The sequence below is a fragment of the Podarcis filfolensis genome (genome assembly GCF_964270895.1).
Source record: "Podarcis filfolensis genome assembly, chromosome: 2".
NCBI classification, from domain to species: Eukaryota; Metazoa; Chordata; class Lepidosauria; order Squamata; family Lacertidae; genus Podarcis; species Podarcis filfolensis.
In genome coordinates, this window is record NC_139605.1 from 116,087,434 (window position 1) to 116,102,704 (window position 15,271).

The 15,271-nt window shown below is 45.3% G+C and overlaps 1 protein-coding gene across 1 annotated transcript in view; it reads right to left on the bottom strand.

Moving 5' to 3' along the window:
- The window catches only part of LOC310755954 (leucine-rich repeat-containing protein 3-like), a 220,576-nt gene that overhangs the window by 6,284 nt on the left and 199,021 nt on the right, over positions 1–15,271 (bottom strand). The window lies entirely within an intron of this gene.

The following is a 15,271-nucleotide window of genomic DNA, read 5'->3' on the forward strand; positions in this document are numbered from 1 at the left end:
GACAGGAGAAAAACAGTCTGCCCCAATGAGGAAGAGGGACCTCCTTAAATTGGCCAATGGGCGAGGCGGTCCCTGCGGTGTGTGGTTGTTTTTTGAGGAAAAGGTGACGGATGTTGGCGCCATTTTAGCTCAGGCGGAGAGGGCGACGTCTCGCCTTTTTCCTCCATTTAATGAAGCGGTTATGTAACAAGTGACGCGAGTGGGTTTTTTTTTTTCTTCCTGGGAATTGGCGAAAGGTCTCACATCCGGTCATAACTTGAGTGGCTGGGCGAGACGGTTAATTTTTTTTTTTGCGCTAATTGCCAGCGTAGAGAAGATGGAGACACGGGGAGGAGGAAGGGTCAGGTGTTGTTCTTTTCTCACGTGTTGCGCATAACACGCTCTTTAGAGCAGCAGCCACAGAAACTAGAAACGGTGCCCTTCAGGAAAGGAGCTGGTCACTCTGCACGTGCTCAGAGGCACGTGAGTTTAAGGGCCAGGGTTTCTAGGCGGATCTGTTTCTTCTGTATTATTTTTGTTACCAAGACCAATCGTTAAAGGTGTTCGTTTTCCCCACAGCCTCTTTTTCTCCTGGTTTCATCCCTGTGCTGGTCTACACTGAAACCCAACTGTTGTCAGTGGAAGCTTCATTTCAGTTCCACGCATGTTTACCCAAATAACCAGTGGGTCAGTTACAGGTGACACTTAATATCTGTCATGCAATTGAAAGAAATCAATCTTGTAGTGTGGTAGCACCTAAACTTTGGAACTCGCTGTCAGTTGACATCAGGCAGGCACCTTCACTGTATCCTTTTCAGCACCTGCTAAAAGTATTTTTGGTTAGACAAACCCACATTGCAGGGGGTTGGACTAGATGACCGTCACGATCCCTTCGAGCTCTACAACTGTGCTTCTACACAGATGTCTGTTTTGATCTGATTTTAGTTTATCACTGGTTTTAATTTTGAATGTTGTTTTGAATAGCTGTTTTTAATTGTTTTACCAAGAATTCATTTGAGGTTTACAAAAGAGTCATATCCAATCAGAGCCACCTTGTGCAATAATTTCCTTTTGGTCATAACTTTGGCTAATGCAAACTGGTCAGTGTAGGGTGCAAAGGTCAGCCCGGCCTTGGCTGGGGAGGGCGGGGCGGGGTACAAATAAAAATTATTAGTATTAGTATTATTAAAATGAAATCCATCTAAGCAAGTGTTTAGATAACCAGACTCAAGGATTGCACAGAGTTTTCCATATACCGTAACAGGAACAATATCTTACCATAAAGCTTTAGTTGTTGGTCAGATAACTCATGTCTGAATCCTGTATCTGTTATCTCACCTTAAGAATGTAAAAAAGCTGCTGCTGGACCAAAACAAAGACCCATCCTGTTCTCAGTGGCCAGCCAGAAGTCTATAAGAAGCCCAAGAGCAGGACCTGAGTGGAATAGCACCATCTCTACTTGTAATTCCCAGCCATTTTTATCCAGAGATTGCCTCTGGCACTAGACATAGAGCAATCATGACGAGTAGTCATTGATAGCTTTATCCTCCATGAATTTGTTTGATCCTCTTTTAAAGCCATCCAAGCTGGTGGCCACCACATCTCATGGAAGCAAACTCTAACTATGCACTGTGAAAAAGTACCTTCTTTTGGCTGTCCTAGATTCATACCATGCATTGTCTTACAGACATCTGTCATGTCCCACCCCCTGTTGTTTTCCAAACTAAAAAGTTGCAACCTTTCCTCCTAGGGAAGTTGCTCCAGCATCCCCCCCCTTTCTGAATCTGGTAATCCCTTCTTCCTCCAAATTGAAAGGAGGATCTGACCAAGTGTCCTGCGTTAATCTGTAGCTGGGATTTCCCTGCTTGGACCCACTTTGCCTTCCTCTTCCATTCCAGGGATGGATAAATCATTTCACATGGACTTAGAGAAACTTTGTATACCACAAGGTCAAATATTTTCATCCCTGGATAAGTTAAGGGAGGAAATGTTGAGCTAAGAAATAAGTATCCATGCAGGCCTTCATTTGCACCCGTGTGAACCAAATGTAAAAATGCGGTGTTAATGTAAAAACAAAATAAAAGTGAGGCTCTGGTGCCCTGCAGCAAAAAGAAATATAAGCAGGATAGTTACTGCTTCATAAACTTTATAACGCAGATGAAGTGAAGTTATTTTTCCCCTTGTAAGTGTTGGAAGCTTCAGGAAAGACGCAAAGGATAGGACAAAATTCTGCTATTCTTTCAGTGTTGCACTGGATATCCTCTTGGAGAAAGCCCAAAATGAGCGTGAGAGCAGCTGCTGTCTATGTTAAACCAGCAGCTGGAAAATTCTGCCTCTACCAAGTATGACCTCACGCCCCCATTCCCATCCGAGGGAATTGTTTTCATTTCACTTCTGGAGATCAGAGGGCAACCAAAATAACAGTGTTTCTTAGTCAACCATTCAAGTTTTGAAGAGAAGGAAAAGCCTCTAGACAGAAATGCAGAGGATGCAGAACCCATAAAAGCAAAGAAACATCAGCTACAAAAAAACAACATGGAAACTTCTGCTGCTGCCTGGTTTCATATCTAAGTGCTTTGAAGACTTGCAAGGGGCAGGGCTATAGTTGCTGATCCAGAGACATCATCGAAAAGCTCTGCAGCAGGAACGGGAGCCACTGGTTAAGTGAATATAAGCAGATCTGCTTGAGCCGCAGGCCAGCGTGATATTCAGGATCCACTTTACCCTGTTGGTTTCCTGGGTAGAGGGCCCTGTGGCACAGTTGTACTGTCCCCAGTTTTAAGATTACCCAGCCCTCCATCATGTATAAGCAAAGCAGAGGAGTCAAGTCAGTCAAGTTCCCAATACACAACCAGAAGAAAGGCTTCTGTCTCACACAGTGACAGCCCCTACCTCCTGGCATTGTCACCCTTCTTGCTTCATCCCTGAGCGCCCCCTGGACATCTTCCTGACTAGGTGACTGCCTGGAAAATGACACCTGTCAATCAGCACCCACCTGGGCCATGGATCTTGAAAGTCACTGATTACCAAAATACCCATATTCTGGTACTGTGTTTTATTTCAGTTTTTATCTACATACTTGCTATTTCTCCCCATCTTTCTTATTACCTATACTTTTGAATAAACTGATGGATTGGATTCTCGGAGTGTACTGGTTTCTGGACACACTCAAGAGCTGGTTGTCCTCCCACATTCCTTAGGCATCTTGGGCTATGTAACTGGTAGTCACACAGTACTGGGAGAGCAGGAGGGGAAGCAGACTGAAGTTGCTAAGCAGGAGATTTGAAATTCAGCTGTCTGTTAACCTACCATAACCCCTTGCTGTGTGTGACACATAAGCAGGTAGTGGCAGTAGCAAGAATATGACGGGCTACCCAGTGCTGCTAGGCTACATTGCAGGGTTGGTGCTGGAGCGGTACCAGCCTACCATTACAGCACAAACACAATGAGCACTCAAGTTGGTTGGCCAGCTGGCATCCCGTTACCATGCAACTCTGGTTCAGTAACTGATCTTGCTAAACTTGTGTCTGACAGACTTCAAAATGCATGATTTCTTGCAAAGGGACTTAATTGCTTTTCTTTATTAGCTTACTTTGGACCCTCGGCATCTGGTAGGATTGCAGTTTTAAAAAGATTTGGTAGAATGCTTGTGCCAGCAACAGCATTGCAGGCAAAAAAGAACAACAGCTTTTCCTGGCATTGCATGAGGAAGGGGGAGTTCATGTTGGTCTGTCATGCAGCTTTTAAAGGCACAGGACCCTTGTTTTTGGAAGGAGATTGCCAAGATGGTTTGTAACACTTCTGGACTGCTGCCGCAAGAACCATTGAACCAGTTGCTGCATAATCCCAGGCTGAGGCCTAACCCAGGCAGCTACCTAGAAGCAGGTGTGGTTTGGTCCCAGAGCTTTCTTTGGGTACAGAAAGGAATATAACATCATCCGAGAACTGGAAAGGAAAACTAGGATCTGGAAATTGGAAATGCCTTATATAAATAATATTTCTTCTGCCCTTGCCTTGTCAAAATGGCAAAGAGTTCTGCACTTCAAGGACCTAGAATGATGAATCTACACCCTAGGTCCAGTACCTGGTATGGCTGCCTATGGCCCGTACTTGGACTGGCCTGGATCTCGACCAAAGTAACTTCTATCCAAGTTTCACTGGCTGCAACTAGATTTTTGCTTGTTTCATAAGAGCCCCACTGGATCAGACCAAATGCCAATCAAGTCCAGCATACCTTCAGATGAAAATAGGGACATTCTATTCTCCACCAGTAATACTGATGGCATCCTGTTCTTATGGTGGCCAACCAGATATGTACGTCAGTTGTTCCCAAACTCCCCCTTCCCCACAGGCCACCCAAAAATGGCGGAGGGTCTTGGCGAACCACTTAAGGGTTTTCCTGCTCGTCGTAGCAATTGCAATGTGCTCTGCTAGACGTTGCATGATTTTTAATTGTCTTTAGCGGACATGCTGCAAACCACGCAAATGAAGCTCATGAAAGACCAGCAGACCACAGTTTGAGAACCCTTCACCGATGGGGAGCCTGCAAAGCAGAACATGAGCACAACAGCACTCTCCCTGCTTGGGATCTCCCAGCAACTGGTATTCAGCAATATAGCAAGCAGCAGAAGGCATGAGAACAGATCATTTGAGCATCATCTGAGCACTAGGACTGACACTTCACTGTTACTATCTCTTTTCTCTGGGTCAGATCTTGTAATTCTGCTGTAGAACTGCCCCATTGACAATTCCAGCTTGGGAATGAGACGCTTAAAGAACATTTTGTCATCTAGCTTGCGGTTAAGTAGCTTTTTGATTAGTCTGGAGCCGATGAGTCATAATTACAACTAATTGCCTGTTTACTGAAAATGCAGATTTTACTCAGCCTCTTCTTCAGCAACTAGTTCTCACCGGGGAGGCGGTACAGAAACTTAACTGATTTTAGCTATCTTCCTCTGTTATTATTACATTAAATAAATATAATGGAGGAAAGGAAGGATGCCGTCTGTGTAAAAGAAATGGGAATCGGCGGACCACATCCTGTTCATTTTCATAGTGGTGAGAGGGAGATTAACACATGTATCCATTTTTATTTAAGTTGTACTGTATACCAACTTTGCATTTCAAGAAATCACAAAGCAATTTACATCTCAACAAAAACCAAAGTAGATTACATATATAAAAATACAAATTCTACACAGCAGATGGCAATAATAACAAAAACAGCATTATACATTTTAAGTAACAAAATTGAGCAATAAATCTCTAAACATTGGGCTGTATCCAACATTTTCTGTGCACTAGCATGGATAGGTGAGTTTTAATGTTCTGCTAGTGGAAACTTGTGCAACAGATTGCACAATTTATTGTGCAACAGAGTTACCAGCAAACTGCTTATGCAGTCTCTTGCACAACAAATTTCTGCTGGCGCAAAAATCCACAGAACACGTTTACCATTAAGTGACTTTAATGTAGCACTACATTGGATACAACCCAATATTCATGAGTATGTAAGTAAAATGAACGCAAAAGTGAATCATACCAAATAAAGAAGCAAGAGCGTACAACATAATTACAATATATAGCTTTTAAAAGTCCCTGAATATTGCAAAAAAGCATCCTCACATTTAATAATACAAATCAGGAATTCAAGAACCATAGCAAGAACCCACTCATTAAACAATCACCTTTCACCCACTCACATTTTATTGACTTATTTATCACTCCTCTCAATTCTCACTTCAGCAAACCTCTCAAAGATTCAACAGCCAATGAGTATGCCCAAATCCAACAAGTGAAAACAACTCACACCTAGGGAGATCAGGATCCCTTCCTCCTTCAACCCACTGTCACCCCAGAAGGATTTAGGCATGGCCAGCAACACACTTGTGGGTCACAAGCTCACGAGGAGCATCTCAGTTGATCAAACAGCAATAAAGCATGTCTCTCTTCAAAGAACAATAGTGCCCCAAGGAAAAAAGACATTGGCAAAGGACAAATCCTAGCAGGACTAATCTTCACGCCATTTATAATCCTTTTATCTTGTCTATGACTAGAGACTGGCTGTGGTTGTACTAACTCAGAAGCTACTTGTGAAAATTAATGGAAAATACAGAACTACATTTATTTAATTGTAAATAAACGTACAGTGGTACCTCGGGTTAAGAACTTAATTCGTTCCAGAGGTCCGTTCTTAACCTGAAACTGTTTTTAACCTGAAGCACCGCTTTAGCTAATGGGGCCTCCTGCTGCCGCCGTGCCGCCGCCACACAATTTCTGTTCTCATCCTGAAGCAAAGTTCTTAACCCGAGCTAATATTTCTGGGTTAGCGGAGTCTGTAACTTGAAGCGTCTGTAACCCGAGGTACCACTGTAATTGCAACTTGAATTATCCTATTATTTTTGCTTAAATGATAACATGTGGGTGTCTATACCGGTTCTGGATCTCACCGCATACAACTCCAGCATCTTCCCAGCTCCTGAATCTAACCCAGATTTTCTTCTTTCACAGTGTGGTTATGCAGGGTCACTAAATAAGAATAAACAATGTGACGTGTGTCTGGGTGAGAAAGACCTGTACTGTGAAGTGGTAAGTGAATACCCCACTAAAAATTATGAGAACAGCTTCAGAATTTAATACGCATTTTATTTATTCATCTTGGGACCGGTACACAACTTTTCATTTTTTAAAAAATGAAGACTGAAAATATACTTTAAATTCTTAGTTATGGTTTTACTTCATAGCAATCACCCCCCTGTGAGATAGGTCACTGATATTCCCATTTCACAGATATGTGAGGTTGAGAACCAATTGTGATGTAGAGGTTAAGAGTGTTGGACTAGGATTAGGGAGACCAGGATTCAAATCCCTGCCCAACCGTGGAACTCACTGGGTGTTCTTAGGGCCAGTGGCAATCTCTCTGCCTAGCCCACCTCACAGGGTTATCGAGGAGATTAAAATGGGAAGACAACCATGTCACACACCACCTTGAGCCTGGAGGAAAGGTGAGCTAGGAATTCAATAAAGAAACAAACAAACAAAAGATGGTCTAACCTAACCTGGGGAGAAAACAGCAAAGACCTGATGAAGAGAGCACAGCAGAGGTTATATTTTCTGAGAATCCTCCGGAAAAACAATCTCTCAAAGGACCTGTTGATGGCATTTTACCATTGCACTGTGGAGAGTGTATTAACTTATGGTCTCTGTGTGTGGTTTGGGAGCTGCACGGCCAGCGAAAAAACAATGCTGTCCAGGGTTGTAAAGACTGCAGAGAGAATAATTGGGTGCACTCTTCCCACCTTATTTTTTTTTTTAATAAAATATTTATTAAGGTTTTAAAAGTTTATATAAAATAGAAAAAACAAAACAAAAAACAAAAACAGTAAAAATACATACAAAACATACAAAACACATACAACAACAAGTATAAATTCAATCCCTTGTATTCATAAAACTTACTTTTCCGACCTCCTCATACCTCCCCTTTCTGTATTCCAATCTCTAATTAATTCAATTCAGCAAACCCTTCCCCTAATTTCTGTATAATTTTTAACCTTTCTTTTCTTGATCCCACCTTAGATCAAATCTATGCTGTCAGGTGCCATAAGAAAGCAGCAGAGATAGCGCAGGATTGTACGCACCCCGGAAATGATCTCTTTCAGCTTCTGCCTTCTGGAAGAAGGTATAGGGTTATAAAGGCCAGGACTAGCCACCTGAGAAACAGTTTCTACGCAAATGCAATTCTGGTTCTAATTGCAGCATAAGGGGTCTCTGTAGTATAGTGTATTTTATAGTATAGTGTATTTTAAAATGGGGTTTCAGAGCTTTTAGGGGTTTTTGAATGTTTTATGTAGATTTTCAATTTCATTGTTCTTCATGGGACAATGACAATAAAGATATCATATATCGTTTATGAGTATGCGCATTAAATACCAAAGACAGAATTCGTCCCATGACAAGCCTAGCTTGAGGATCTTTATCAGAAAAATGTCACCAGGGCAGGTTGGGGGTGGGTGAGGGAGTAATGCCGCACTCGAGCCCCTCTGCCTATGGTGTTCCATACCTTAACTATTAACAGCAGTGATGTGGGATGAATCCGGGGCTTTTTTTCAGCCGGAACTCAATCGAACGCCTTTCCGGTACCTCATTGCCATTATAGGATAGCAAGGGAGGCGTTCATGTTCTAGAAAAATAGCACTGGATCAATCAGTGGAAAAAGCAGCTCTCACAGCACCTCCATGAAGTTTTAAAGAGTTTGTTGCCTAGGGCAGCACAATAGTCCCCCTTCCCATGATCCAGGCAATCAGTGACCATTGTCAGGTATCCTGGCAGACAGGATTTCTGCTGTAGACCACCTTCTCTGCTGTAGATCACCTCCTTCTGTGATGTATGTATGACGTTTTAGGGGGTTGGTCTTAGGCTACAAGGTGGGCAATTTCAAAAGTCTATATAAGGGCTTGCACACCATTGTTCAGGGTTCTCCCTCTAGTGTGCGGTGAGTGAGGACCCTGTTGCAGCAGTTTAATAAAGATCAGGCTTACTAGCCGTTTTGCTTCTCAATATACAGTCATACCTTGGAAGCCACCTTCCACCGTGTAGTGATGGGACAATACAGTGGACAAAGTCTATTCCAGTATACCTGAAGGAGCGTCTCCACCTCCATTGTTCTGCCCGGACACTGAGGTCCAGCGCCGAGGGCCTTCTGGCGGTTCCCTCGCTGCGAGAAGCCAAGTTACAGGGAACCAGGGAGAGTGCCTTCTCGGTAGTGGCACCCGCCCTGTGGAACGCCCTCCCACCAGATGTCAAAGAGAAAAATAACTAGCAAACTTTTAGAAGACATCTGAAGGCAGCCCTGTTTAGGGAAGTTTTTAATGTTTAATAGGTTATTATATTTTAGTGTTTTGTTGGAAGCCGCCCAGAGTGGCTGGGGTATAAATAATAAATTATTATTATTATTATTATTATTATTATTATTATTATTATTATTCCACCTCCCTGCAAGATGACAGAATTGGAGAAGACTAAGTGGTCTGCTTTTGAGGTGGCACTTGTACCCAGATCTTTCAGATACGAGCCCAGCTTCCTGCCTCTTCTCAGATCCTAGAGAAATAAATTCTAAATTCTCCCCAGTCCAAGGGAACACAAACCAAGCTGCTGGCTTCTCCCTGTGAAGAGCCTGTAATTTAAACCAGCAATTCAGATCTATGGCAATTCTCTGCTAAGGAAGAAAACAAACCCATGTCAAAGCAGTGCCAGCCCACAGAGAGGAGGGCGGCCTCGTTTAGGGGTTGAGCTTTCTCAGTCAGCTACCCTGGTGTGCCCTGAGTTGCGCTTAGGAACGTCCCTCTGGGGTGTGGCTTGTTTGCCCGATCTGCTCCAACTTGCCCAGAGAGAGGCTTGCAGATGCGGGCCGGCAGCTACTGGGTGGCCTAGGAGCTATTTTAGGGAGGCTGTTTTGTTAATGTTACCTTTCAGAATGAGGGAAGGGCGTAGACAGCACGCCAACCCCAGCAAAATGCAGGCATAGAATGTGCTTGGCAGCCAAGCTCGGATTCCTATCTGACAGGCATAGGCTTGTGTTTGTCCCCATCCACGAGACTAAATTTACCAGATCAACAATTTGAAATAAGGGAAGTTAGCGAGCTGCGGCGGCGCCGTGACCCACCATAGCATTGCAGGAGAGGTTCTGTAGGCAGCAGTCCTGACCCCACTTCCCTGGGAGTTAGTCTCCTTGAATTCAGTGGAATTTCCTTCTGAGTAGGGCACGTACCCTTAAATCCAACTGGGAATCACTGGAGTTCGGCCTGCAACAATTCCTTGAGGGCTGCAAGCTAACAGAGGCACGTGAAAAGTCACAGGCTTTTTCATTTTGTGTGGAATAACCTTTTTGCTCGCCTTAATCACACATACAGCAGACGCACCCGCTTTTATTGGCTCCTGGGCCAAGTAAAACAAAGGTTGCCTCCTTGACTCTGGCCCCTGACTCCAAGGGCTGCATTTCTGAAACGAAGACCCAGCTGCCCTACTAGCAGCGGTGGGTTAGCAGTCAGGGGATGGAGATACATTTGGGCTGGTGGAAGAGAGTGCAGCCAAACCCCCATGGCTTGGGGAAGGAGCTTGTGCTGAGCTGCCAGGGGAGCTTGATACACTCAATTTTAGCTCACTGGTAGAGCATAGGGCTGAGATGGACTTACATTGTGCTTTCCAGAATTGTTAACATTTTGAACAAATGCTGTTTTTAACACAGTAGCCTACTTACCATATTTTTCCGCCTATAAGACTCCCCTATGTATAAGACGCTCCCTATTTTGGGGGACTCCGATTTAAGAAAATGGTGGGGAGATACTATCCATGTATAAGATGAACCCAGATTCTGAACGTTATTTTAGCGTAAAAGAACATAGTCTTATACACGGAAAGGTACGGTAATTGTTTTTTAAAAATATTTACAACTGGTGTGTTTTTAGTTCTTAAAGGTAAAGGGTCCAGTCGTGGCCGACTCTGGGGTTGCGGCGCTCATCTCGCTTTACTGGCCGAGGGAGCCGGTGTACAGCTTCCGGGTCATGTGGCCAGCATGACTAAGCCGCTGCTGGCGAACCAGAGCAGCACACGGAAACGCCATTTACCTTCCCACCGGAGCGATACCTATTTATTTACCCTTTGACGTGCTTTCAAACTGCTAGGTTGGCAGGAGCAGGCACCAAGCAATGGGAGCTCACCCTGTCGCGGGGATTCGAACCACCAACCTTCTGATCGGCAAGTCTTAGGCTCTATGGTTTAACCCACAGCGCCACCCACGTTTTAGCTCTTACCTGTTTTTAATTCAGGTTGTCAGGCACCTTGGGTCCTGCACCGGGAGAAAGGCAGGATGTAAATAAAAAAAACCAAAAGCACATACTGAAAATGCAGGTTTTCAGTTTCCCCCCTTTAAAAAAGAAACACTGGTTTGAAAATTGTGGGGAAATGCACTGATGCAGGCTGGAAAGGATGTGGAAATGTATGTGGGGCAAGCAACTAAGAGGAAGTCTATATATAAACACCCTGCAAGCAAATCAGAATGAATGCTCAGTAAACAGGTCATCAATGGTGCTTTAGCCAAAGGCATACAGAAATGACCCATGTTGTTTTGGAGGGAGTAACTTATCAAAAGAGAAGTGCTGGGGTTCAGCCTGCATGGACTCAGGTGCAACCTGACTGCTTTGAGGTGGGCTTCACTCCCAGTCTCCTCCTGCTCCCAGTTCAGGCAGGGCATTTGCCTGGAGTTCAATCTCAGCCTAAGGGATGTTGCTGATGGGTCCCGGGGCATCCCCTCTTCTGGAGCTGTGATATTTTGCGGGTTGGCTGCTTCACTGCGGTTTGTTGCTCAGGAGCCCCTGACATGAACCACTCCGGCAACTTTCTCGATCACTGGTGCCTCGCTTTATAGCTCTCTCAGCCACTCCTCTCTCCAGTGTGAGCCAGTGTGGTGTAGTGGTTAAGAGCAGTAGATCCGTAATCTGGGGAACCGGGTTCACTTCCCCGCTCCTCCACATGCAGCTGCTGGGTGACCTTGGGCCAGTCACACTTCTCTGAAGTCTCTCAGCCTCACTCACCTCACAGAGTGTTTGTTGTGGGGGAGGAAGGGAAAGGAGAATGTTAGCCGTTTTGAGACTCCTTCAGGTAGTGATAAAGCGGGATATCAAATCCAAACTCCTCTTCTTCCTGTTAATCAGCAGCAGGAAGGGCAGGCAAGAGAACGGATCCAGCGGTCTTATCTTCCCCCAGCACAGGACCCAGGGTGTGGCATGGACTTCCCCCGTCTGCCCAGGCTGAACATGCCCTCCCCCTGGCCTGAAGAGAAGGAACCAGGGAGGCTGGCTCAGAGAGGGGCGTTCTGCTCACCAGCCATGTGCTGTTCCTTCTTCTGCACTCTGAAAAATGGCGAGGCCTGCTCACGCTCCCTGCTGGATTTCAGAATCTTTAGCGCTGTTGCTCTGCCAGAATATCAGGCTCTCTGTCCTTGAAGCTTGGGTGCTTGAGCTGGAAAGGGGAATGCAGGTGCCCAGCACAAAAGCACTCCAGGCATGCTCAGAGGAGCTGGTTTTCTTAGTGTAACTTTTAAAATTATTATTACATTTTTCAAGGCTGCTCCTAAGATTGGAAAAGAGGTGTGGTGGTTTTCCAGAATAACTCCTTCTTTGCATACCTCAGCTTCAGTTGCAGAGCGGAAGCCAGGCAGGCTTTGGGAAAGTGGCAGGAGGGCTCTTGGACCCTGTCAGAGCATCGCACATCCCTCTGGACGCTGGACAGAAGCTTCCTGGGCTTTGGGAAGGAGATGCCAGGGGAATGTTTAGGGGACTAGCCTAGTCACCCTAGTCCACTGCCTGTACACCACTGTTTTAAAGGATGGTATATAAAGTGGAGTAGATTGTATGGTGGCAAGAGACATTCCATGAGGTTTAGTTACCAAAAGGTTATAGAGTACACCCTAAGGCGTGTGTACTTTATAAGGTGTACTAAGACGCGGGTGGCGCTGTGGTCTAAACCACAGAGCCTAGGGCTTGCCAATCAGAAGGTCGGTGGTTCGAATCCCCGCGACGGGGTGAGCTCCCGTTGCTCGGTCCCAGCTCCTGCCAACCTAGCAGTTTGAAAGCACGTCAAAGTACATGTAGATAAATAGGTACCACTCCGGCGGGAAGGTAAACAGTGTTTCCATGCACTGCTCTGGTTCACCAGAAGCGGCTTACTCATTCTGGCCACATGACCCAGAAAAACTGTGGACAAATGCCGGCTCCCTCGGCTAATAAAGCGAGATGAGTGCCGCAACCTCAGAGGCATCCATGACTGGACTTAACGGTCAGGGGTCCCTTTACCTTTACCTTTAAGGCAGGGTAGCCAATATGGAGATGTTTTGAATTACCACTTCTATTCGCCTCATTCAGCATGACCAATGATCAGGGGTGTCTGGAGGGCAACATGCCCTGAAACAAGGTAACGGGCAGGCTTCAGGTTTGCAGGACCTACCTTGCTTTTTTGCTAGAAACCACCAAATCCGACAACTGGAGCCAGGCTCCTTGGCCACACCCGTCACACAACAAAGGAACTGTAGAACTGCTCCATCCAACATCTTTAAGAAAAGAGGTCTTTCCACTTTAAATGGCAGACTATTATTATTATTATTAATCAATTCCCCTTATTTCCATTTTGCAGCTTCCGAGCAAAAAAACCCTTTAATCTAACTCGCTCCCAAATCTCTGTTCTCTGGATGCCGGCCATTCATCTTCCTCCCCCAATTCCATGTCCTCTCCAAAACAGTAATCCTTGTTTGCAACCATGGAATGCCAGGGGGCCTGATTTGTTCTGCCCCACGAATGTTCACACAAAGTTAGACTCTAGTTGAAGCTACCACAGAGTTCCTGGTCTGGAGTATCAGTGCGTTGATGGGGGTCTCTCTGGATGGGGGGTGATGGCAGGGGAAGCAACTTCAATGCGAAAAGGATGAGTTTCCCGCTTTGATCTCTCGCCAGAGTTGTAAAGCATCTGGGGCTGCCTTGGCAGCTCCCTCCTCTCCCCCTGCCATTTTTTGTGTGGCTCTGTTCAGTCTCAACTTAGTTTTATAGCCACAAACATGCTGGCAATATCAGGGGAAGCTGCCCTGGGACTGAACTACGTGTGACGGCCTTGGCAGACCTGTTGTGTGTCTGCATCAGTTAAGGCTCAGTGATGAGGGGGTTTCATTTAAAGAACAGAAGGGGGACATTGAGTTCTTGAGTTGGGGGGGGGACCAGACGTGACCTGGCTCCCTTATTTTTTTTGCAGTGGTACCACCAGGGCAGGAGTTTGGAGCAGACGTCTAAGGCAGAATAACAGGAGGGCCCCCAAACACATTAGAGCTGGCTTAACATACTGTGAGGAAGTACACATTACCATCTAAAGAGGGTGGCCCTACAGGATAATTAAAAACAGGGGTTATCACTGTTCCCATAGGTGCCAGGGTATTCATGAGCACCTCCTACGACACCCGCAAAATGTTTTAGTAAATGTTCCTGTATACCTGAAGGAGTGTCTCCACCCCCATCGTTCAGCCCGGACACTGAGATCCAGCACCGAGGGCCTTCTGGTGGTTCCCTCATTGCAAGAAGTGAGGTTACAGGGAACCAGGCAGAGGGCCTTCTTGGTTGTGGCACCCGCCCTGTGGAACGCCCTCCCTTCAGATGTGAAAGAAATAAGCAGCTATCTTCTCTTTAAAAGACATCTGAAGGCAGCCCTGTTTAGGGAAGTTTTTAATATTTAATGCTGTATTGTTTTTAACATTCGATTGGAAGCCGCCCAGAGTGTCTGGGGAAACTCAGCCAGATGGGTGGGGTATAATTTAATAATAATAATAATAATAATAATGATAATAATAATAATAATATATAAATATCCTCTCAAAAATCCACAATGCCATACCCCACAACATTTCTCCAATGAAAATTGGGACATCCTATTCAATCACCACCACCACCATCATCATCATTACCCTGCCCATCTGACTGGGCTGCCCAAGCCACTCCGGGCAGCTTCCAACATATATAAAAACATAATAAAACATTAAGCATTAAGAAACTTCCCTACACAGGGCTGCCTTCAGATGTCCTCTAAAGGTTGTATAATGTATCTCCTTGGCTCAGGGGTCACATAAATCCATACCTTCCAACTTTTCTCCAATGAAAACGGGAAAGTGAGGCATTCTGGGATCCAATCAGAAACTGGGATGGCTTCTGTAAATCCGGGACTGTCCCTGGAAAACAGGGACACTTGCAGGGTCTGCAATGCATAAGAGACTGTTTGATCTTCCTGTTCAGTTTCTGTTAGCTTAGCAGCGACTCGGTCTCTCCTGCATTGAACATGCTCCCTTAAACATGGCTACATTCCACTGGGTGCCATGACTGGACGCCCACCTGAACAGACGAGTGGCACAAAGAGCTTCTCTCTGTGAGCAATTGTGGTGATAGCTGATGTTGGTGCCCTTCTCTGCATTGGTTGATGGGGGAACGTGACCATACAATGTTGTGGCCTTGTCACTTCTTTGGCTCTTTTTAGATGTGGCGTTCATTTTGTGTTATGCCACAACCTCTGCAGCAGCCATTTCGTGACTTGCTCCCACCCCCCAAATTATATATGTCGCCATTGGCCCAAAAGAAGGTTGCTGACCAGTGGTCTGAAAGATCACCACTGGTATGGCTTTCAAAAGCTACAAGGGAGCCACGATTTGGACAAAATTGCAGGAACGATGCTTGTAGATTTAATTACAAATCCCCTCCCATCCTAA